At 38.5% G+C, this 24,014-nt stretch overlaps 1 protein-coding gene across 1 annotated transcript in view; it reads left to right on the top strand.

Annotated features, from left to right (window-relative positions):
- The window catches only part of TACR1 (tachykinin receptor 1), a 181,599-nt gene that overhangs the window by 86,689 nt on the left and 70,896 nt on the right, over nucleotides 1–24,014 (top strand). The gene's annotated exons all lie outside the window — the stretch shown is intronic.

Genomic DNA, 24,014 nt, shown 5'->3' with positions numbered 1-24,014 from the left:
ATTTAAAAGCAACAAGGGAAAATCAACAAATAAGATATAAGGGAATCCCATAAGGTTATCCCCTGCTTTATCAGGAGAAACTCTGCAGATCAGAAAGGAGGGACATAATATATTTAAACTGGTCATTGGGGAAAAAACTACAACAGAATACTCTACCCAGGAAAGCTCTTGTTTAGATTAGACAGATAAATCAAAACATTTACAGACAAGCAAAAGCTAAGAGAATTCAGCACCACCAAATGAAATTTGCAACAAATGCTAAACTTCTTCAAGCAAAATAAAAGACAACTACTAAAAACAACAAAATTATTAATAGAAAATTCAATGGCAAAAGCAAAAAAAGTAAATGTAGGGAACCATCTGCACACAAATAGGATATCAAAACCACCAATTATGACAAGACAAGCGTACAAATGCAGGATATTCAGAATGCATCCAAAAGTAAGAGGCCAGCAACTGAAAATGATCTTGTTTATATAGAGACTGTTAAATCAAATCCTCTATGGAATTGCAAGCTGAGAATCTACAACAGACAGAAGAAAGAAAAATGAGTCAAAACACATCATTAAAGTTAGTCATCAAATCACAAGAGAAGGAAACAAAAGAGGAAATGAAAAGATCTAAACAAATTAAAAAGAAATAAGAAAATGGCAATAGAAGCATTATTGTTGTTATTGTTCAGTCAGTAAGTCGTGGCCACCTCTTTGTAGTCCTGTGACTGCAGCATGCCAGGCTCTTCTGTCCTGCACTATCTTCTAGAATTTGTTCAAATTCATGTATATTGAGTCTGTGGTGCTATCTAACTAGCTCAACCTCCTCTATCCCCTTCTCCTTTTGACTTCAGTTTTTCCCAGCATCTGGGAAAATTGTGAGTTCCTCTTTGCATCAAGGGGCCAGATTCAGCTTCAGCATCAGTTCTTCCAAATGAACATTTAGAGTTGATTTCCTTTAGGACTGACTGGTCTGATCTCCTTACAGTCCAAGGAACTCTCAAGAGTCTTCTCCAACATCACAGTTCAAAAGCATCAATTCTTCAGTGCTCAGCTTTGTGTATGATCCTAGTCTCACATCCATATATGACTACCGGAAAATCATAGCTTTGACTATATAAATCTTTGTCAGCAGAGCGATGTCTCTACTTTTAACACACTGCCTAGGTTTGTCATAGCTTTCCTTTCAAGGAGCAAGTTCTTTATTTTCATGGCTGCAGTCAACATCCACAGTTATTTTGAAGCCCCAGAAAGTAAAATCTATCACTGCTTCCACTTTTTCCTCTTTTATTTGCCATGAAGTGATGGGACTGGATACCATGGTCTTAGTTTTTATAATGCTGGGTTGACCAAGCTAGCTTTTTCACTCTCCTATTTCACCCTCATCAAGAGGCTCTTTAGTTCCTCTTCTCTTTCTGGCATTAGAGTGATATCATCTGCATATCTGAGGTTGTTGATTTCTCCTGGCAATCTTGATTCCAGCTTATGATTCATCCAGCCTGGCATTTCACATGATGTACTCTGCATATAAGTTAAATAAGCAGGGTGACAATATACAGCCTTGACATACTCCTTTCCCAATTTTGAACCAGTTCATTGTTTCATGTCAGGTTCTAAATGTTGTTTCTTAACCTGCATAAAGATTTCTCAAGAGACAGGTAAAGTGGTCTGGTAATCCCACTTCTTGAAGAATTTTCCAGTTTATTGTGATCCACACAGTCTAAGGCTTTATCAAAGTCAATAAAGCAGTTTTTCTTGAATTCCCTTGCTTTCTCCATAATCCAACAAATGTTGGCAATTTGATCTCTGATTCCTCTGCCTTTCCTAAACTCAGCTTGTACATCTGGAAGTTCTCGGTTCAAGTATCACTGGAGCCTACCTTGAAGGATTTTGAGTATCATTTTGCTAGCATGTGAAAAGCGTGCAATTGTATGGTAGTTTGAATATTTTCTGGCGATAAGAGCATTATTGTTCAGTTGCTCAGTCGTGTCCAACTCTTTCCAACACCATGGACTGCAGCATGCCAGGCTTCCCTGTCCTTCATCATCTCCCAAAACTTGCTCAAACTTATGTCTGTTGAGTCAGTGATGCCATCCAACTGTTTCGCCTTCTGTTGTCCCCTTTGCTTCCTGCCTTCAATCCTTCCAAGCACCATGGTCTTTTCCAGTGAGTTGGCTCTTCACATCAGGTGGCCAAAGTATTGGAGCTTCAGCTTCAGCATCAGTCCTTCCAATGAATATTCATGATTGATTTCCTTTAGGATTGACTGGTTTGATCTCCTTGCAGTCCAAGGGGCTCTCAAGAGTCTCCTCCAACGCCACCGTTCAAGAGCATCAATTCTTTGGCTCTCAGCCTTCTTCACAGTCCAACTCTCACATTGGTACATGACTACTGCAAAAACTATAGCTTTGACTATATGGACCTTTTTCGGCAAAGTCATGTCTCTGTTTTTTAATATGCTTTCTAGATTTCCCGTAGCTTTTCTTCCAAGAAGCAAGGATCTTTTAATTTCATGGGTGTAGTCACCATCTGCAGTGATTTTTGGAGCCCAAGAAAATAAAGTCTGACACTGTATCCATTTTTTTTCCGTCTATTTGCCATGAAGTGATGGGACAATATGCCATGATCTTCGTTTTCTGAATGTTGAGCTTTAGGCCAACTTTTTCACTCTCCTCTTTCACTCTCATCAAGAGGCTTTTTAGCTCCTCTTCACTTTCTGCCATAAGGGTGGTGTCATTTGCATATCTGAGGTTATTGATATTTCTCCCGGCAATCTTGATTCCAGCTTGTGCTTCTTCCAGCCCAGCATTTCCCATGATGTACTCTGCATAGAAGTTAAATAAGCAGGGTGACAATATACAGCCTTGACATTCTCCTTTTCCTATTTGGAACCAGTCTGTTGTTCCATGTCCAGTTCTAACTGTTGCTTCCTGACCTGCATATAGGTTTCTCAAGAAGCAGGTCAGGTGGTCTGGTATTCCCATCTCTTTCAGAATTTTCCACAGTTTATTGTGATCCACACAGTCAAAGGCTTTGGCATAGTCAATAAAGCAGATGTTTCTCTGGAACTCTCTTGCTTTTTGATGATCCAGTGGATGTTGGCAATTTGATCTCTGGTTCCTTTGCCTTTTCTAAAACCAGCTTGAACAACTGGCAGTTCACAGTTCATGTATTGCTGAAGCCTGGCTTGGAGAATTTTGAGACTTACTTTACTGGTGTGTGAGATGAGTGCAATTGTGCGGTAGTTTGAGCATTCTTTGGCATTGCTTTTCTTTGGGATTGGAATGAAAACTGCCTTTTCCAGTCCTGTGGCCACTGCTGAGTTTTCAAAATTTGCTGGCATATTGAGTGCAGCACTTTCACAGCATCATCTTTCAGGATTTGAAATAGCTCAACTGGAATTCCATCACCTCCACTAGCTTTGTTCATAGTGATGCTTCCTAAGGCCCACTTGACTTCACATTCCAGGATGTCTGGCTCTAGGTGAGTGATCATACCATCGTGGTTATTTAGGTCATGAAGCTCTTTTTGTACAGTTCTGTGTATTCTTGCCACCTCTTCTTAATATCTTCTGCTTCTGTTAGGTCCATACCATTTCTGTTCTTTATTGTGCCCATCTTTGCATGAAATGTTCCCTTGGTATCTCGAATTTTCTTGAAGAGATCTCTAGTCTTTCCCATTCTGTTGTTTTCCTCTATTTCTTTGCATCGATGGCTGAGGAAGGCTTTCTTATCTCTTCTTGCTATTCTTTGGAACTCTGCATTCAGATGCTTATATCTTTCCTTTTCTCCTTTGCTTTTCACTTCTCTTCTTTCTACAGCTATTTGTAAGGCCTCCCCAGAAAGCCATTTTGCTTTTTGCATTTCTTTTCCATGGGGATGGTCTTGATCTCTGTCTCCTGTACAATGTCATAAACTTCAGTCCATAGTTCATCAGGGACTCTATCTATCGGATCTAGTCCCTTAAATCTATTTCTCACTAAAGACTGTAACAAGCAACAAAGAAGTATACTACATAATGATCATGGGATCCATCTAAGAAGAAGACATAACAATTGTAAATATTAATATATATGCACCCACAATAGAAGCAGCTCAATATATAAAGCAATTACAAACAGTTGTAAATGGAGAGATTGACATTAATATGATAACAGAGTGGAAATTTAACACCCAGCTTTCATCCATGGACAAGTCAGAAAATCAATAAGGAAACACAGACCTTAAATGATACATTAGATTAGACAGACTTTTCCAGGTGGCACTAGTGGTGAAGAACCTGCTTGCCAATGCCTAAGACATAAGAGCTACAGGTTTGATCCCTGGGTTGGGAAGATCCCCTGGAGTGGCAACCCACTCCAGTATTCTTGCCTGGAGAATCCCATGGATAGAGGAATCTAGCAGGCTACATCCAGAGGATCACAAAGAGTTGGATATGACAGAAGCAACTCAGCAAGCAAGCCGTAGTCATGGAGTCTTTGATCCTAAAGCTGAAGAATATACATTTTCTCAGTGGCACATGGAATATTCTCCAGGATTGACCACATGCTGAGCCACAAAATGAGTCTTGGTAAATTTAAGAAGATTGAAATCATATTGAGCATTTTTCCAACCACAACTCTGTGAGATTAGAAATCAACTACAAGAAAAATGCAAACAAACAAACAAACAAAAAACCAACACAAACACGTGGTGGCCAAACAGTATGCTACGAACCAATGGATCACTAAGGAAATAAAAAAATATCTAGGGACAAAAGAAGATGAAAGGACAATAATCCAAAACCTATGGAACATGGCAAAAGCAGTTCTAGGAAGGAAGCTTAGAAAACTCACAAATAAACAACCTAACCTTACACCTGAAGCAACTAGAGGAAGAACAAACAAAATCCAAAGTTAGTAGGTGGAAAGCCATTATAAAGATAAGAAACAAATAGAAACGAAGAAAACGAAAGAAAAGATCAATTTAAACTTTTGGTCAAAGATCAAAAGCTGATGTTTTGAAAAAAAATAAAACTGACAAATCTTTTTTAGCTAAACTTATCAAGAAAAATCAATAAAATTAGAAATGAAAAGGAGGAAGTTACAATGGACACCACTCTATGCCAATAAAATGCATGATCTGGAAGAAATGGACAAACTCTTAGAAAGATATAATCTCCCAAGAATGAACCAGGAAGAAATAGAAAATATGAACAGGTCAATCACAAGTACTAAAATTGAAACTGTGATGCAAAAACTCCCAAGAAACAAAAGTACAGGACCAAATGGCTTCACAGGCAAATTCTATCAAGCATTAGAGATGAGTTAATATATATTCTTCTGAAACTGTTCCAAAAAACTGCAAAGGAAGAAATATTTGCAAACTCATTCTATGAGGCCACCATTACTCTGATACCAAAATCAAAGATAACACACAAAAAAAATTACAGTCCAATATCACTGATGAACATAAATGCAGGAAATCCTCAACAAAATACTAGCAATCCAAATCCAACAATACATTAAAAGAATCATACACCATAGGAGATTTATCTCAGGAATACAAGGATTTTTCAACATCTGTAAATCAATCAGCGTGATATACTACATCAAAAATTGAAGAATTTAAGCCATATGATCATCCTAATAGTTGCAAAAATCTTTTGACAAAACTCAATACCCCCTTATGATTAAAAAAAAAAAAAAAACACTTCAGAAAGAGGTCGCGGAGGGGACATACCTCAACACAATAAAGGCCATGCATGTCAAACCTACAGCCAACATCATAATGGTGAAAAGGTGAAAGCATTTCCTCTAAGATAAGAAATGAGACAAAGATGTCCACCACTCTTGACAGTTTTATTCAGCATAGTTTTGGAAGTCCTAGCCATGGCAATCAGAGAAGAAAAGGAAATAAAAGGAATGCAAATGGGAAAGGAAGATGTTAAGTGGTCACAGTTTGTAGATGCCATGATACTATACATAGAAAATCCTAAAGATGCTACCAGAAAACTAGTAGAGCTCATCAATGATTTTTGTAAAGTTGCAGGATACAAATTTAATACACAGAAATTTGTTGTATATCTATACATTAACAACAAAAGATCAGAAGGAGGAGTATACCTATCTAAGAAGACCAAAGACCTGTATTCTGAAAACTATTAGATGCTGATGAAAGAAATCAGAGGTTACACAAACAGATGGAAAGATATACCATGTTCTTTGATTGGAAGAATCAATATTGTCAAAATGATTATACCACCCATAGTCATGTCCCACCCAAAGAGGGTGGGCCGAATTGAGAGAGTAGCATTGACATATAAACATTACCATGTGTGAAATAGATAGCTAGCTGAAGTTGCTGTATAATGCAGGGAGCTCAGCCTGGTGCTCAGTAACGACCTAGAGGGGTGGAATAAGAGGCTCAAGAAGGCAGGGATATATGTATATTAATGGCTGGTTCATGTTGTTGTACAGCAAAAACCAACACAACATTGTAAAGCAATTATCCTCCAGTTAAAATTTTTAAAAAATCTGCTGACACCAGCTCTCCTGGGCCCCTTTAAAGCTTTCATTATAGATAGTAGGATTGCTTAAAAGCCCTCATTACAAACAGCCTGGTAAATTAAAATATTAGTGTCCTTACTGACATCAGGTGGTGTGTGGTTTTAACTTGTCTGGTTGCTTTTTATTTGCTTTTTATTTTATTTTTATTTGCTTGTTTGGTTTGCTTTTAATATGGAATAAACATCATTGTTCATTTTTCTTTTTAAATGGCTGCCTTGACAGTCTATGTTTCCAACAGGAATCCCAGTTCCCTTCTGCCTCTCTGAAAGACTCTTCAAGATCAGAAGTTGGATCTGATCCAGGTTCCTTTCAAATTACTGCTTCTGTATTTGGTCTGGGAGAGTGTGAAATTTTGCATGCACCCTTTAAGGCCAGGCAGAGTCTGTTTCCTCAAGCCCTCTAGCTCTCCCATATGCAAACTTGGGTAGCCTTCAAAGCCCAGTGTTTGGGGACTCACCTTCCTGGTAAAGGACCACAATCCACATAGGGTTTGGGAGCTCTGTGTGGGGCTTGGACTCCTTACTCTTTGGGAAGAACCTCTACAATTGTGATTATCCTCCTGTTTGTTGGTTACTTCTCCAGTGTTGTGGGTCTTGACTATATCATGTCTTGCCCACCCACCACGTCTCCTCCTTCTTTTTCAAAAAAGTTAATTAATTTTAATTGGAGGCTAATTACTTTACAATATTGTAGTGGTTTTTTGCCATACATTGACATGAATCAGCCATGGGTGAATACGTATTCCTCATCCTGAACACACCCTACTTCCCTCCCCATCCCATCCCTCAGGGTTGTCCCAGGGCATTGGCTTTGAGTGCCCTGTTTCATGCATCAAACTTGGACTGGTGATCTATTTCACATATAGTAATATACATGTTATGTATTACATGTAATATGTTATTCTCTCAAATCATCCCACCCTTGCCTTCTCTCACAGTGTCCAAAAGTCTGTTCTTTATATCTGCGTCTCTTTTGATGTCTCTCATATAGAGTCATTGTTCCCATCTTTCTAAATTCCATATATATGTGTTAATATACTGTATTCGTGTTTTTCTTTCTGACTTACTTCACTCTGTATAAAAGGTCCCAGTTTCATTCACCTCATTAGAATTGATTCAAATGTGTTCTTTTTAATAGCTGAGTAACATTCCATTGTGTATATGTACCACAGCTTTCTTATCCATTCATCTGCCGATAGACATCTAGGTCGCTTCCATGTCCTAGCTATTGTAAACAGTGCTGTGATGAACATTGGGGTACATGTGTCTCTTTCAATTCTGGTTTCCTCGGTGTGTATGCCCAGCAGTGGGATTGCTGGGTCTTATGGCAGTTCTATTTTCAGTTTTTTTTAAGGAGTCTCCACACTGTTCTCCACAGTGGCTGTACTAGTTTGCATTTCCACCAACAGTTCCCTTTTCTCTGCACCCTCTCCAGCATTTATTGTTTGTAGACTTTTTGATAGGAGCCATTCTGACTGGCATGAGATGGTACCTCATTGTGGTTTTGATTTGTATTTCTCTGCTAATGAGTGACGTTGAGCATCTTTTCATGTGTTTGTTAGCCATCTGTATGTCTTCTTTGGAGAAATTTCTGTTTAGTTCCTTGGCCCATTTTTTGATTGGGTCATTTATTTTTCTAGTATTGAGCTGCATGAGCTACTTGTATATTTTTGAGATTAATTCTTTGTCAGTTGCTTCGTTTGCTATCATTTTCTCCCATTCTAAAGGCTGTCTTTTCATCTTGCTATAGTTTCCTTCATTGTGCAAAAGCTTCTAAGTTTAATTAGGTCCCATTTGTTTATTTTTGCTTTTATTTCCATTACTCTGGGAGGTGGGTCATAGAGGATCCTTCTGTGATTTATGTGAGAGAGTGTTTTGCCTATGTTTTCCTCTAGGAGTTTTATAGTTTCTGGTCTTACGTTTAGATCTTTAGTCCATTTTGAGTTTATTTTTGTGTATGGTGTTAGAAAGTGTTCTAGTTTCATTCTTTTACAGGTGGTTGATCAGTTTTCCCAGCACCACTTGTTAAAGAGATTGTCTTTTCTCCGTTGTATATTCTTGCCTCCTTTGTCGAAGATAAGGTGTCCATAGGTGTGTGGATTTATCTCTGGGCTTTCTATTTTGTCCCATTGATCTATATTCCTGTCTTTGTGCCAGTACCATACCATCTTGATGGTTGTAGCTTTGTAGTAGAGCCTGAAGTCAGGCAGTTGATTCTTCCAGTTTCATTTTTCTTTCTCAAGATTGCTTTGGCTATTCAAGGCTTTTTGTATTTCCATACAAATTGTGAAATTATTTGTTCTAGTTCGCTGAAAAATACTGTTGGTAGCATGATAGGGATTGCACTGAATCTACAGATTGCTTTGGGTAGTATACTCATTTTCACTATATTGATTCTTCCGATCCATGAACATGGTATATGTCTCCATCTGTTTATGTAATCTTTGATTTCTTTCATCAGTATTTTATAGTTTTCTATACATAGGTCTTTTGTTTCCTTAGGTAGATTTATTCCTAAGTATTTTATTTTTTTTGTCGTAATGGTGACTGCAATTGTTTCCTTACTCTCTCTTTCTGTTTTCTCATTGTTAGTGTATAGGAATGCAAGGGACTTCTGTGTATTAATTTTATATCCTGCAACTTTACTATATTCATTGATTAGCTCTAGTAATTTTCTGGTGGTGTCTTTAGGGTTTTCTTTGTAGAGGATCATGTCATCTGCAAACAGTGAGAGTTTTACTTCTTCCTTTCCAATCTGGATTCCTTTTATTTCTTTTTCTTCTCTGATCGCTGTGGTTAAAACTTCCAAAACTGTGTTGAATAGTAGTGGTGACAGTGGGCACCCTTGTCTTGTTCCTGACTTTAGCAGAAATGCTTTCAACTTTTCACCATTGAGGATAATGTTTGATGTGGGTTTATCATATATAACTTTTATTATGTTGAAGTATGTTCTTTCTTTGCTTACTTTCTGGAGGGTCTTTATCATAAATGGATGTTGAATTTTGTCAAAGGTTTTCTCTGCATCTATTGAGATAATCACATGGTTTTTATCTTTCAATTTGTTAATGTGGTGTATCACATTGATTGATTTGCAAATATTGAGTCCTTGCATCCCTGGGATAAAGCCCACTTGGTTATGATATATGATCTTTTTAATATGCTGTTGGATTCTGTTTGCTAGAATTTCATTAAGGATTTTTGCATCTATGTTCATCAGTGATATTGGACCATAGTTTTCTTTTCTTGTGGCATCTTTGTCTGGTTTTGGTATTAGGGTGATGGTGGCCTCATAGAATGAGTTTGGCAGTTTACCTTCCTTTGCAATTTTCTGGAAAAGTCTGAGTAGGATAGGTGATAGCTCTAGGTGTAAAGTTAGGTTATTTATTTGATTTTTCTCTTGTTTCTTGAGGTAAGCTTGTATTGCTATGAACCTTCCCCTTAGCTCTGCTTTTACTGAATCCCATAGGTTTTGGGTTGTTGTGTTTTCATTTGTTTCTATGCATATTTTGATTTCTTTTTTTATTCTTCTGTGATTTGTTGGTTATTCAGAAGCATGTTGTTTAGCCTCCACATGTTTGTATTTTTAATAGTATTTTTTCCTCTAGTGGAAATCTAATCTTACCACATTGTGATCAGAAAAGATGCTTGAAATGATTTCAATGTTTTTGAATTTACCAGGGCTAGATTTATGGCCCAGGATGTGATCTATCTTGAAGAATATTCCATGTGCACTTGAGAAAAAAGTGAAATTCATTGTTTTGGGGTGAAGTGTCCTACAGATATCAATTAGGTCTAACTGGTCCATTGTATCATTTAAAGTTTGTGTTTCCTTGCCAAGTTTCTGTTTGGTTAATCTATCCATAGGTGTGAGTGGAGTATTAAAGTTTCCCACTATTACTGTGTTACTGTTAATTTCCCCTTTCATATTTGTTAGCATTTGCCTTACATATTGTGGTGCTCCTATGTTGGGTGCATATATATTTATAATTGTTATATCTTCTTGGATTGATCCTTTGATCGTTATGTAGTGGCCTTCTTTGTCTCTTTTCATGGCCTTTATTTCAAAGTTTATTTGATCTGATATGAGTATTGCTACTCCTGCTTTCTTTTGGTCTCCATTTGCGTGAAATATCTTTTTCCAGCCCTTCACTTTCAGTCAGTATGTGTCCCTTGGTTTGAGGTGGGTCTCTTGTAGACAGCATGTGTAGGGGTCTTGTTTTTGTATGCATTCAGCCAGTCTTTGTCATTTGGTTTTGGGCATTCAACCCATTTACTTTAAAGGTAATTATTAATAAGTATCCTGTTGCCATTTACTTTGTTGTTTTAGGTTCAAGTTTGTAAACCTTTTCTGTGTTTCCTGTCTAGAGAAGATCCTTTAGCATTTGTTGAAGAGCTAGTTTGGTGGTGCTGAATTCTCTCAGCTTTTGCTTGTCTGTAAAGCTTTTGATTTCCTTTCATATTTGAATGAGATCCTTGCTGGGTACAGTAATCTGGGCTGTAGGTTTTTCTCTTTCATTACTTTAAGTATGTCCTGACATTCCCTTCTGGACTGAAGAGTTTCTAATGAAAGATCAGCTGTTATCCTTATGGAGGTCCCCTTGTGTGTTATTTGTTGCCTTTCCCTTGCTGCTTTTAATATTTTCTCTTTGTGTTTGATCTTTGTTATTTTGATTAATATGTGTCTTGAGTGTTTCACCTTGGGTTTATCCTATTTGGGACTCTCTGGGTTTCTTGGACTTGGGTGGCTATTTCCTTCCCCATTTTTGGGAAATTTTCAAATATTATCTCCTCAAGTATTTTCTCATGTCCTTTCTTTTTGTCTTCTTCTTCTGGGACATCTATGATTCAAGTGTTGGGTGTTTGACATTGTCCCAGAGGTCTCTGAGGTTGTTCTTGTTTCTTTTCATTCTTTTTTCTTTTCTCCTCTCTGCTTCATTTATTTCCACCATTCTATCTTCCACCTTATTTATCCTATCTTCTGCCTCAGTTATTCTATTGTTGGTTCCCTCCAGAGTGCTTTTGATCTCAGTTATTTCATTATTCATTATTGATTGACTCTTTTTTATTTCTTCTAGGTCCTTGTTAAACATTTCTTGTATCTTCTCAATCTTTGTCTCTAGTCTATTTATCTGTAACTCCATTTTAAGATGTTGGATCATCTTTACTATCATTATTCTGAATTCTTTTTTAGGAATCTCCTATCTCCTCTTTGGTTTGGTTTGGTGGGCATTTATCATGTTCCTTTACCTGTTGAATATTTCTCTGCCTTATTATTTTGTTTAGATTGCTGTGTTTGGAGTGGTCTTTCTGTAGGCTGGAAGTTTGTGGTTCCTCTTTATTGTGGAGCTTGCTCCCTTTGAGTGGGGTTGGATTAGTGGCTTGTCAAGGTTTCCTGGCTAGGGGAGTTTTCGTTTGTGTTCTGGTGGGTGGAGCTGGATCTCTTCTTTCTGGAGTGCAATGAAGTGTCCAGTAGTGAGTTTTTGGGTGTCTGTGGGTTTGGCATGGCTTTGGGCAGCCTGTATTTTAATTCTTGACACTGTGTTCTTTTGTTGCTAGAGAATTAGTGTGGTATGTCTTGCTCTGGAACTTGTTGGCTCTTGGGTGGAGATTGGTTTCAGTGTAGGTATGGAGACTTTTGGATGAGCTCTTGTCTATTAATGCTCTCTGGAATCAAGAGTTTTCTGGTGTTCTCAACTTTTGGATTTAAGCCTCCTGCTTATGGCTTTCAGTCTTATTCTTACATTAGCCTCAAAACTTCTCCATCCATACAGCACAGATGATAAAACATCTAAGTTAATGGTGAAAAACTTATTCACAATGAGGGACACCCAGAGAGGTTCACAGAGTTACATGGAGAAGAGAAGAAAGAGGAAGGAGATAGAGGTGACCAGGAGGAGAAGAGGGGGAATCAAAAGGGGAGAGAGCAAGCAAGCCAGTAATCACTTCCCTATGTGCTCTCCACAGTCTGGACCCCTCAGAGATGTTCACGGAGTTACACAGAGAAGAGAAGAGGAAGGAAGGAGATAGAGGTGACCAGGAGGAGACGAGGGTCTCTCCTGCTTCTTTATGTATTTAGTTATGAGAAATCATGCCATTATCACAGACAAATAGTTCTAATTTTTGTGTGCCCATGGGAAGAGTTGAGCTCAGGGTCTTCCTACTCTGTCATCTTACAGCTATATCTAAGTCGCTTCAGTCGTGTCCGACTCTGTGAGACCCCAGAGATGGCAGCCCAAAAGTCTCCCCCATCCCTGGGATTCTCCAGGCAAGAACACTGGAGTGGGCTGCCATTTCCTTCTCCAATGCATGAAAGTGAAAAGTGAAAGTGAAGTCACTCAGTCGTGTCCGACTCTTCGCAGCCCCATGGACTGCAGCCCACCAGGCTCCTCCACCTGGGATTTTCCAGGCAAGGGTACAGGAAAGGGTACCGGAAAAGGTGGGCTGCCATTGCCTTCTCCGCTCTTTCATCTTAGCTGCTCCTCAAAACACTCAGGGTATTATATTTGGTTTAGACTTTTGCTGCATTTACCCATAATTCATTTCAGGCCTTAGTCATGTGTGTTTTTATGGTAGCCCTGGTTGAAAACTTTATATATATCTGAATCATCTTTGAACTACATTGGTCCTTGTTTGATCACACCTGAACAGGAGAGCTTGGACAAGAGTCAGCCGCATCCCCTCCTTCAGTTCACTCTAAACTGTCACAGGCTCTTGACTCCATCTTGTCTTTGAAATCTTCCCAGGCTTCCCAGGTAGCTCAGTGGTAAAGAATCTACCTGCCAATGCAAGAAATGCCAGAGACTTGGGTTCAATTCATGAGTGGGGAAGATTCCCTGGAGAAGGAACTGGCAATCCACTCCAGTATTCTTGCCTGGAAAATCCCATGGACAGAGGAGCCTGACGTGCTACAGTCCATGGGGTCTCAAGAGCTGGACATGATTAAGCATGCATGCTGCACACCTCTTGAAATTTTATGATCTTGTTCACGGCAATCTTGTCATTTGCTACTTTTTGAAATGAGTTCACTAACAATGTTACAAATCTACCTGGGCTTTGAGGCAAAAAATTCAGGCTATTTGTAGTTATGCACAGCACAGCAGTGAGAATGTGAGGGCCTCTGCCACTACCACAGTGCTTTAGTAGGTGTGTGAACTCTGGTCATCTCTATTGGCTGCTAAAAGACCTCTTCATTTATAGGTTGTGAGCTTGGTCTTAGCTAGATAGACAAAGTTTCTGGTCAAGTGATCTGGCTAAATGAGGTCCCTGAATTTTGTAATTAAAGAAATGTCCCAGAAAAAAAAAAAAAAACCCAAACTGACAAAATATTAGCGGCCTTGGGTAGAAAACTGTGTGTTCCTTACAGTGGAATGGTGCCCCTTATAACGGAATGGAGGGGACTAGGAGAAAAGATGAAGTGACCTCTTGTCCGGAGGAAGAGCCAAGAGGAGATACCGTGTAGAAAGACTGAGTTTTGTACAGTTTCCAACAAAGTGGTCAATGCCAAAGTTATTTGACAAATACTAAGAATTTAAGAGTTAAATGTTAAGAGCTAGGAGATTCTGAAAGACCTGGATCCAGTGAGGTCACTCCTGCAAGGATGATCTCAAATGTCTGTATGACAGAAACACATTATTCTCACGTACGTTCATACTGTGAGAAACAAAGGTATAATATGCATATGCTTTTCCTGCTGCACGTATTATTATTCAACAACCTTTATGGAGTCCCTGCTATGTGTCAAGAAATTTGCACATTCATTTATTCAATTAAGTGTTCATTGAGTGTTTACTATATTCTAGGCACTGAGAAAGCCAAAGATATTAACATTCAACTACCTTCCTCAGAAAATCTGTGGAGGATAAAGAGAGAAGAGGTAGCCATGCTCTCAACTGTCACTCCTCCTGTTCATTTGAACCCAGGGAGATGCAGTCCGTTAAAAAAAAAACAACAAACTTGTACCACCACAGGAGAAGTGAGTGGGAATAAGGAGGGCAAGGACCAGAACTGGAGGGGATAGTGTAGAAGAAGGTCTTGGTAAGACAGATCTCCTAGCAAAGGAAAACATTCTCTTTGCCAAATAACTAAGGGCTAGCATAGGAGAAAGTTATGATGATACTGCAACTTGTCAGAAGAATCCTTTCTCATAATAAGGTTGTTTCACTCTGTGATTTTTTAAGATATGCAAACTTGTATTTTGCCAGATTTAAGGGGCTAGATGGAGAGTTCTTTTTATAAGCAAAATCATGCAAAAGGAAGATAGAACCTCAAGTTTTCATCTGAGAGGCCACATACAATTCAAATCAGAGCCGATGGCCCTCATGGGACTGAAACAGCCTGAAGTGGAGAACATATCCCACCTCCCACACAGCCTCTGGACAGTCTCTGACAGCCTGCTGATTAATGCATAAAATGGAAAGACATTTCATTGACTGCCTTGTAGTCTCATGAGCACATTGCAGTCAATAAATATTTATTGAATGTAATTTCCTGGGGCTTGCAGCACTTACTCTGTGATAACTTGCAACTGAATAAGCAAGAATTATTCAGGGCGGTTACAAATAAATATATAAGTATATGTTAATGGATTCCAAACTACAAATGGAGTGCTAGAAAGAAAATGTGCACCCATCTACAGACAAGTCATCCAAGTGGTACTAGACTTGAGGTAATTAAGAAAGAAGTGTGTCACGTAAGCCCCAGAAGTGAGAACTGAAAGAGAAAGAAGAAAGGGAAAAATAAAGGAGAGGAGAGAGATTTATAAATAGCTCTATTTCATACAAATGAAAAAATATATGTTTGACTTTAAAAGTTAATCATTTTTTTCCTCTGGCTTTCTATGTACAATACTTTCATCTGTCACTGAAATAATTCCTACACTTAAGAAATGGCAGAGTTAATGGAAATAGGCTTCCAAATTGCAGTTTTTGCAATAAAAATAAAATATGGCTTTCTGCCATCTATTTGGAGCTACAGCACCCATACGCTGATGCAATCCCCATTAAGCCCCAGTCACATTACATTCGAGTGGTATATCACCTGGTTGGGCATGAGGATGAGTATTAGATTACATTTACTTATGTTTTATCATTTGTTCTGAGTTAGAAAAGGCAGAGGAACCAGAAATCAAATTGCCAACATCCTCTAGATCATCGAAAAAGCAAGAAAGTTTCAGAAAAACATCTATTTCTGCTTTATTGACTATGCCAAAGCCTTTGACTCTGTGGATCACAATAAACTGTGGACAATTCTGAAAGAGATGGGAATACCAGACCACCTAACCGCCTCTTGAGAAATCTATATGCAGGTCAGGAAGCAACAGTTAGAACTGGACATGGAACAACAGACTGGTTCCAAATAGGAAAAGGAGTACATCAAGGCTGTATATTGTCACCCTGCTTATTTAACTTCTGTGCATAGTACATCATGAAAAACACTGGGCTGGAAGAAGCACAAGCTGGAATCAAGATTGCCGGGAGAAATATCAACAACCTCAGATATGCAGATGACACCACCCTTATGGCAGAAAGTGAAGAGGAGCTAAAAAGCCTCTTGATGAACATGAAAAAGGAGAATGAAAAAGTTGGCTTAAAGCTCAATATTAAAAAACAAAGATCATGGCATCTGGTCCCATCACTTCATGGCAAATAGATGGGGAAACAGTGGAAACAGTGTCAGGCTTTATTTTTGGGGGCTCCAAAATCACTGCAGATGGTGATTACAGCCATGAAATTAGAAGACGCTTACTCCTTGGAAGGACAGTTATGACCAACCTAGATAGCATATTCAAAAGAAGAGACATTACTTTGCCAACAAAGGTCCGTCTAGTCAAGGCTATGGTTTTTCCAGTGGGCATGTATGGATGTGAGAGTTGGACTGTAAAGAAAGCTGAGCACTGAAGAATTGATGCTTTTGCACTGTGGTGTTGGAGAAGACTCTTGAGAGTCCCTTGGACTGCAAGGAGATCCAACCAGACCATTCTAAAGGAGATCAGTCTTGGGTGTTCATTGGATGGACTCATGCTGAAGCTGAAACTCTAGTACTTTGGCCACCTCATGTGAAGAGTTGATTCATTGGAAAAGACTCTGATACTGGGAGGGATTGGGGGCAGGAGGAGAAAGGGACGACAGAGGATGAGATGGCTGGATGGCATCACCGATTCGATGGACCTGAGTTTGGGTAAACTCCAGGAGTTGGTGATGGACACGGAGGCCTGGCATGCTGCAATTCATGGGGTTGCAAACAGTCGGACCCGACTGAGCGACTGAACTGAACTGAACTGAAAAGTAAATTAAAGCTTTGAATTTGAGATAACAACCAAAAGGGACAGTGTAATTACTATGTTCTCCCTTGTGCATTCTCCCTAAGCTCCTGTGAAGTCTGAGAATGCACAGCCACAGTGAACGCAGGAGTCTGGGAGATGCTGGAGCTGAGACAGGCATCTTCATGGCTGCAGGTCCAGCTTTGGAGAGGAAAGATCTTTCCTCTGGAAAATGCTTCAGTAAACAATTCTGCAACAGTAATGCAAACACTCAAAAAGATACTAGCCATGACCATTCAGGTTCAGCCACTGGCCAAATTCAAAAGAAGACAACAATAATTGCACAAATCCACCTCTATTGGCTCTGATTCTAGGGTTGCCACAACCATTCCATGACCTAAGAAGAAACCAATACTTTATTGCTGTCAGGCAGCAAAAAAAGAGGCAGAACCAGGAGAGAATTCAAGACTTCTCAAGATTCTTTTTAGAATACCACTGCAAGTATGGAAGGTCATCAGGTCTGCAGTACACTGAACCTCCTGTGGAAGTAGCCAGACAATGTTTGATTCACTGCATCTTTGAGAGTTGTTTTTGCCCTTTTGATGCTCTGTAGTTGGCAGCTGAGTGACAGACTTTATAGCTACCAGCTCAACCAAGGAAACATCCCCAGAGATTTATAGATTACTACTCACCTCCACCACAATATCTTTTGCAAGTCTCTTTCTGATTCAACCCTCTCCTGACTTCAAGACTACCTCCCCTTAGTGTCTTTTTGTTAAGGAATAATTTTATTTTCCAAATAGGTGATAAAGTTTTCAGGGTCATGCTGACACTGTGTTTAGCAAAGGAGGGGCACAATGACTGTAATATTTAAACAAGAACAGAGACATGGGTATGAAATATATGGTGTGGGGAGTCAATAATTCTGTAATATATTTGTATGTGATGCGTTGTAACTAGATTTCTTAAGGTTATCATTTTAAACTGCACACAAATATCCAATCACAGTGTTGTATACCAAGAATGAACATAGTGTTGTAGGCCAATTATACTTCAAAAACAAACAAAAACAAACTCATAGAAAAAAATGATCAGATTTATGGTTATCAGAGATGGGGATTTGGGGGAAGGTGGAATTGGATCAGCCTAGAGATTCTAGATTCCAAACACTGTAAAAGAGAATTACATGGAGCCAGCTGGCAGCTATTCTATTTGTCTGCTCACTTCTGTCTCCATTGACTTTTCAGTCCCATGGAAGTCAGAAACACCTGCACGTCAGAGAATTAAATGCATGATTCCGAGATTTTCTTGGATACTTAAATCCCAAAGGCAGTATAAGTCATAATCCAAAGGGATGGATTCATGAACTTGCAAGAAAGGAAATTGTTTTTCAGTGTAGACATTAGTTATTGGCAGGTATTAAGAGTGCAAAATAGTAACAAGGGGATGGGAAAGGATGTGAGGCATGGCTCCTGTTCCCCCTGTGAGGACTCTGTATCTAGGCCAGTGAGGTAGGAGTACTTGACAGTGGCTACATTGAGTCAGCACCCTCTCAAGAACAAGCTTCCTGACTTCCAGGCAGGAGTCTTTACAACATGGGGGAAGGGAGCATGGGCTATGTTCCACCCCAAACTGCTTGGTTCCTGCCCACCATACACCTCAGTAGCTCAGGGTAGTAGTGTTATGGGACTGGGCTAAACCTACTCTTTAAAAGGTATTTGACTTTTTAAATGCAATAGGCACAATTGATATGATTATAACTGATATGAAATGCTGAATGGAATATTTGTTATTTCTAAACTCTCTGCTGAATTTGAAAAGCAACACACAAATCTGGACGTGGGCACTCATTCAGAAGACACCATTCAGTGCTCAATACCAAGCAAGAGATGGAGAAATGGCTCCAGGCCTGAAGTCATCCTTCATTTTCCTTCACTCTTCCTGCAAAAGGTTTCATCCACCCTGGCCTTTAATATGCAAAAGTGTGTCTGTCTCAGAAGGTGAAGAGTCTCTTTCCTTTCATGAAGCATACTTTTTTTTAACCACACTGAATTGGTGAAGTTTTCTCCAGGAACTATTGCTTTTTGTTGGCTTTAGGTCACTGCTTTCTCATTCATACACATTCACTTGCCTTCAAATTGTATGGACCTGCACAGGATTGCTAGCCTTTTAAATCGTCATACCAGGACTTTTTTTTAAAAAAAAAATTTTAGTTTTTTATTTTTTAAATTTTAAAATCTTTAATTCTTACATGCATTCCCAAACATGAACCCCCCTCCCACCTCCCTCCCCATAACATCTTTCTGGGTCATCCCCATGCACCAGCCCCAAGCATGCTGCATCCTGCGTCAGACATAGACTGGCGATTCAATTCACATGATACTATACATGTTAGAATGTGATTCTCCCAAATCATCCCACCCTCTCCCTCTCCCTCTGAATCCAAAAGTCCGTTATACACATCTGTGTCTCTTTCCCTGTCTTGCATACAGGGTCGTCATTGCCATCTTCCTAAATTCCATATATATGTGTTAGTATACTGTATTGGTGTTTTTCTTTCTGGCTTACTTCACTCTGTATAATCGGCTCCAGTTTCATCCATCTCATCAGAACTGATTCAAATGAATTCTTTTTAATGGCTGAGTAATACTCCATTGTGTATATGTACCACAGCTTTCTTATCCATTCATCTGCTGATGGACATCTAGGTTGTTTCCATGTCCTGGCTATTATAAACAGTGCTGCGATGAACATTGGGGTACATGTGTCTCTTTCAATTCTGGTTTCCTCGGTGTGTATGCCCAGAAGTGGGATTGCTGGGTCATAAGGTAGTTCTATTTGCAATTTTTAAGGAATCTCCACACTGTTCTCCATAGTGGCTGTACTAGTTTGCATTCCCACCAACAGTGTAGGAGGGTTCCCTTTTCTCCACACCCTCTCCAGCATTTATTGCTTGCAGATTTTTGGATCGCAGCCATTCTGACTGGTGTGAAGTGGTACCTCATTGTGGTTTTGATTTGCATTTCTCTAATAATGAGTGATGTTGAGCATCTTTTCATGTGTTTGTTAGCCATCCGTATGTCTTCTTTGGAGAAATGTCTATTTAGTTCTTTGGCCCATTTTTGATTGGGTCGTTTATTTTTCTGGAATTGAGCTGCATAAGTTGCTTGTATATTTTTGAGATTAGTTGTTTGTCAGTTGCTTCATTTACTATTATTTTCTCCCATTCAGAAGGCTGTCTTTTCACCTTGCTTATATTTTCCTTTGTTGTGCAGAAGCTTTTAATTTTAATTAGATCCCATTTGTTTATTTTTGCTTTTATTTCCAGTATTCTGGGAGGTGGATCATAGAGGATCCTGCTGTGATTTATGTCTGAGAGTGTTTTGCCTATGTTCTCCTCTAGGAGTTTTATAGTTTCTGATCTTACATTTAGATCTTTAATCCATTTTGAGTTTATTTTTGTGTGCGGTGTTAGAAAGTGATCTAGTTTCATTCTTTTACAAGTGGTTGACCAGTTTTCCCAGCACCACTTGTTAAAGAGATTGTCTTTACTCCATTGTATATTCTTGCCTCCTTTGTCAAAGATAAGGTGTCCATATGTGTGTGGATTTATCTCTGGGCTTTCTATTTTGTTCCATTGATCTATATGTCTGTCTTTGTGCCAGTACCATACTGTCTTGATGACTGTGGCTTTGTAGTAGAGCCTGAAGTCAGGCAAGTTGATTCCTCCAGTTCCATTCTTCTTTCTCAAGATTGCTTTGGCTATTCGAGGTTTTTGTATTTCCATACAAATCTTGAAATTATTTGTTCTAGTTCTGTGAAAATGTGGCTGGTAGTTTGATAGGGATTGCATTGAATTTGTAAATTGCTTTGGGTAGTATACTCATTTTCACTATATTGATTCTTCCAATCCATGAACATGGTATATTTCTCCATCTATTAGTGTCCTCTTTGATTTCTTTCATCAGTGTTTTATAGTTTTCTATATATAGGTCTTTAGTTTCTTTAGGTAGATATATTCCTAAGTATTTTATTCTTTTCGTTGCAATGGTGAATGGAATTGTTTCCTTAATTTCTTTTCTACTTTCTCATTATTCGTGTATAGGAATGCAAGGGATTTCTGTGTGTTGATTTTATATCCTGCAACTTTACTATATTCATTGATTAGCTCTAGTAATTTTCTGGTGGAGTCTTTAGGGTTTTCCATGTAGAGGATCATGTCATCTGCAAACAGTGAGAGTTTTACTTCTTCTTTTCCAATTTGGATTCCTTTTATTTCTTTTTCTGCTCTGATTGCTGTGGCCAAAACTTCCAGAACTATGTTGAATAGTAGCGGTGAAAGTGGACACCCTTGTCTTGTTCCTGACTTTAGGGAAATGCTTTCAATTTTTCACCATTGAGGATAATGTTTGCTGTGGGTTTGTCATAGATAGCTTTTATTATGTTGAGGTATGTTCCTTCTATTCCTGCTTTCTGGAGAGTTTTTATCATAAATGGATGTTGAATTTTGTCAAAGGCCTTCTCTGCATCTATTGAGATAATCATATGGTTTTTATTTTTCAATTTGTTAATGTGGTGAATTACATTGATTGATTTGCGGATATTGAAGAATCCTTGCATCCCTGGGATAAAGCCCACTTGGTCATGGTGTATGATCTTTTTAATGTGTTGTTGGATTCTGATTGCTAGAATTTTGTTGAGGATTTTTGCATCTATGTTCATCAGAGATATTGGCCTGTAGTTTTCTTTTTTTGTGACATCTTTGTCAGGTTTTGGTATTAGGGTGATGGTGGCCTCATAGAATGAGTTTGGAAGTTTACCTTCCTCTGCAATTTTCTGGAAGAGTTTGAGGAGGATAGGTGTTAGCTCTTCTCGAAATTTTTGGTAGAATTCAGCTGTGAAGCCATCTGGACCTGGGCTTTTGTTTGCTGGAAGATTTCTGATTACAGTATCAATTTCCGTGCTTGTGATGGGTCTGTTAAGATTTTCTATTTCTTCCTGGTTCAGTTTTGGAAAATTGTACTTTTCTAAGAATTTGTCCATTTCTTCCACGTTGTCCATTTTATTGGCATACAACTGCTGATAGTAGTCTCTTATGATCCTTTGTATTTCTGTGTTGTCTGTTGTGATCTCTCCATTTTCATTTCTAATTTTATTGATTTGATTTTTCTCTCTTTGCTTCTTGATGAGTCTGGCTAATGGTTTGTCAATTTTATTTATCCTTTCAAAGAACCAGCTTTTGGCTTTGCTGATTTTTGCTATGGTCTCTTTTGTTTCTTTTGCATTTATTTCTGCCCTAATTTTTAAGATTTCTTTCCTTCTACTAACTCTGGGGTTCTCCAACTCTTCCTTTTCTAGTTGCTTTAGTTGTAGAGTTAGGTTGTTTATTTGACTTTTTTCTTGTTTCTTGAGGTATGCCTGTATTGCTATGAACTTTCCTCTCAGCCCTGCTTTTATAGTGTCCCACAGGTTTTGGGTTGTTGTGTTTTCATTTTCATTAGTTTCTATGCATATTTTGATTTCTTTTTGATTTCTTCTGTGATTTGTTGGTTATTCAGAAGTGTGTTGTTCAACCTCCATATGTTGGAATTTTTAATAGTTTTTCTCCTGTAATTGAGATCTAATCTTAATGCATTATGGTCAGAAAAGATGCTTGGAATGATTTCAATTTTCTTGAATTTATCAAGTTTAGATTTATGGCCCAGGATGTGATCTATCCTGGAGAAGGTTCCATGAGCACTTGAAAAAAGGTGAAATTCGTTGTTTTGGGGTGAAATGTCCTATAGATATCAATTAGGTCTAACTGATCTAATGTATCATTTAAAGTTTGCGTTTCTTTGTTAATTTTCTGTTTAGTTGATCTGTCCATAGGTGTGAGTGGGGTATTAAAGTCTCCCACTATTATTGTGTTATTGTTGATTTCCCCTTTCATACTTGTTAGCATTTGTCTTACATATTGTGGTGCTCCTATATTGGGTGCATATATATTTATAATTGTTATATCTTCTTCTTGGATTGTTCCTTTGATCATTATGTAGTGGCCTTCTTTGTGTCTTTTCACAGCCTTTGTTTTAAAGTCTATTTTATTGGATATGAGTATTGCCACTCCTGCTTTCTTTTGGTCTCTATTCGCGTGGTATATCTTTTTCCAGCCCTTCACTTTCAGTCTGTATGTGTCCCTTGTTTTGAGGTGGGTCTCTTGTAAGCAGCATATAGAGGGGTCTTGTTTTTGTATCCATTCGGCCAGTCTTTGTCTTTTGGTTGGGGCGTTCAACCCATTTACGTTTAAGGTAATTATTGATAAGTATGATCCCGTTGCCATTTACTTTATTGTTTTGGGTTCGGGTTTATACACCCTTTCGTGTTTCCTGTCTAGAGGATATCCTTTAGAATTTGTTGGAGAGCTGGTTTGGTGGTGCTGAATTGTCTCAGCTTTTGCTTGTCTGTAAAGCTTTTGATTTCTCCTTCGTATTTGTGTGAGATCCTTGCTGGGTACAGTAATCTGGGCTGTAGGTTATTGTCTTTCATCACTTTAAGTATGTCTTGCCATTCCCTCCTGGCCTGAAGAGTTTCTATTGACAGATCAGCTGTTATCCTTATGGGAATCCCCTTGTGTGTTATTTGTTGTTTTTCCCTTGCTGCTTTTAATATTTGTTCTTTGTGTTTGATCTTTGTTAATTTGATTAATATGTCTTGGGGTGTTTCGCCTTGGGTTTATCCTATTTGGGACTCTCTGTGTTTCTTGGACTTGGGTGATTATTTCCTTCCCCATTTTAGGGAAGTTTTCAACTATTATCTCCTCAAGGATTTTCTCATGGTCTTTCTTTCTGTCTTCTTCTTCTCATACCAGGACTTTAAAAACTACTATTTCTATCACGATTATTCCTTAATCTAAAAAAGATATAGAGTTTATGTTGAATAAATTCACAAATTGTTCTTATTTTTCTGATTTTGCTGTAAGCCACCAACCTATACTGGGGCATCATGTGCCTAGCAAAAGAGTTACAAGGGTGAAAATGTCTCTCCTTGGATATTGCCAGATGGGTTCTAAAATATTAAAACACCTGGCTGATTTTTCTTACAGGTTTTTGCATTCATGTCATAAAAATCACAAAGCTTAAGGTTAGAATAGTCATAAAAATCACCAGGACTCAAAGGGTTTCTAAGGAATTTTTCACTGGGCAGGAACAATGCATAATCCCTAATGCAGATTTTGGTGC

This window comes from Ovis aries, chromosome 3 (assembly GCF_016772045.2).
Source record: "Ovis aries strain OAR_USU_Benz2616 breed Rambouillet chromosome 3, ARS-UI_Ramb_v3.0, whole genome shotgun sequence".
NCBI classification, from domain to species: Eukaryota; Metazoa; Chordata; class Mammalia; order Artiodactyla; family Bovidae; genus Ovis; species Ovis aries.
Note: the sequence above shows the minus strand (reverse complement) of the source record. Positions and strands in the feature narration are given on the sequence as shown.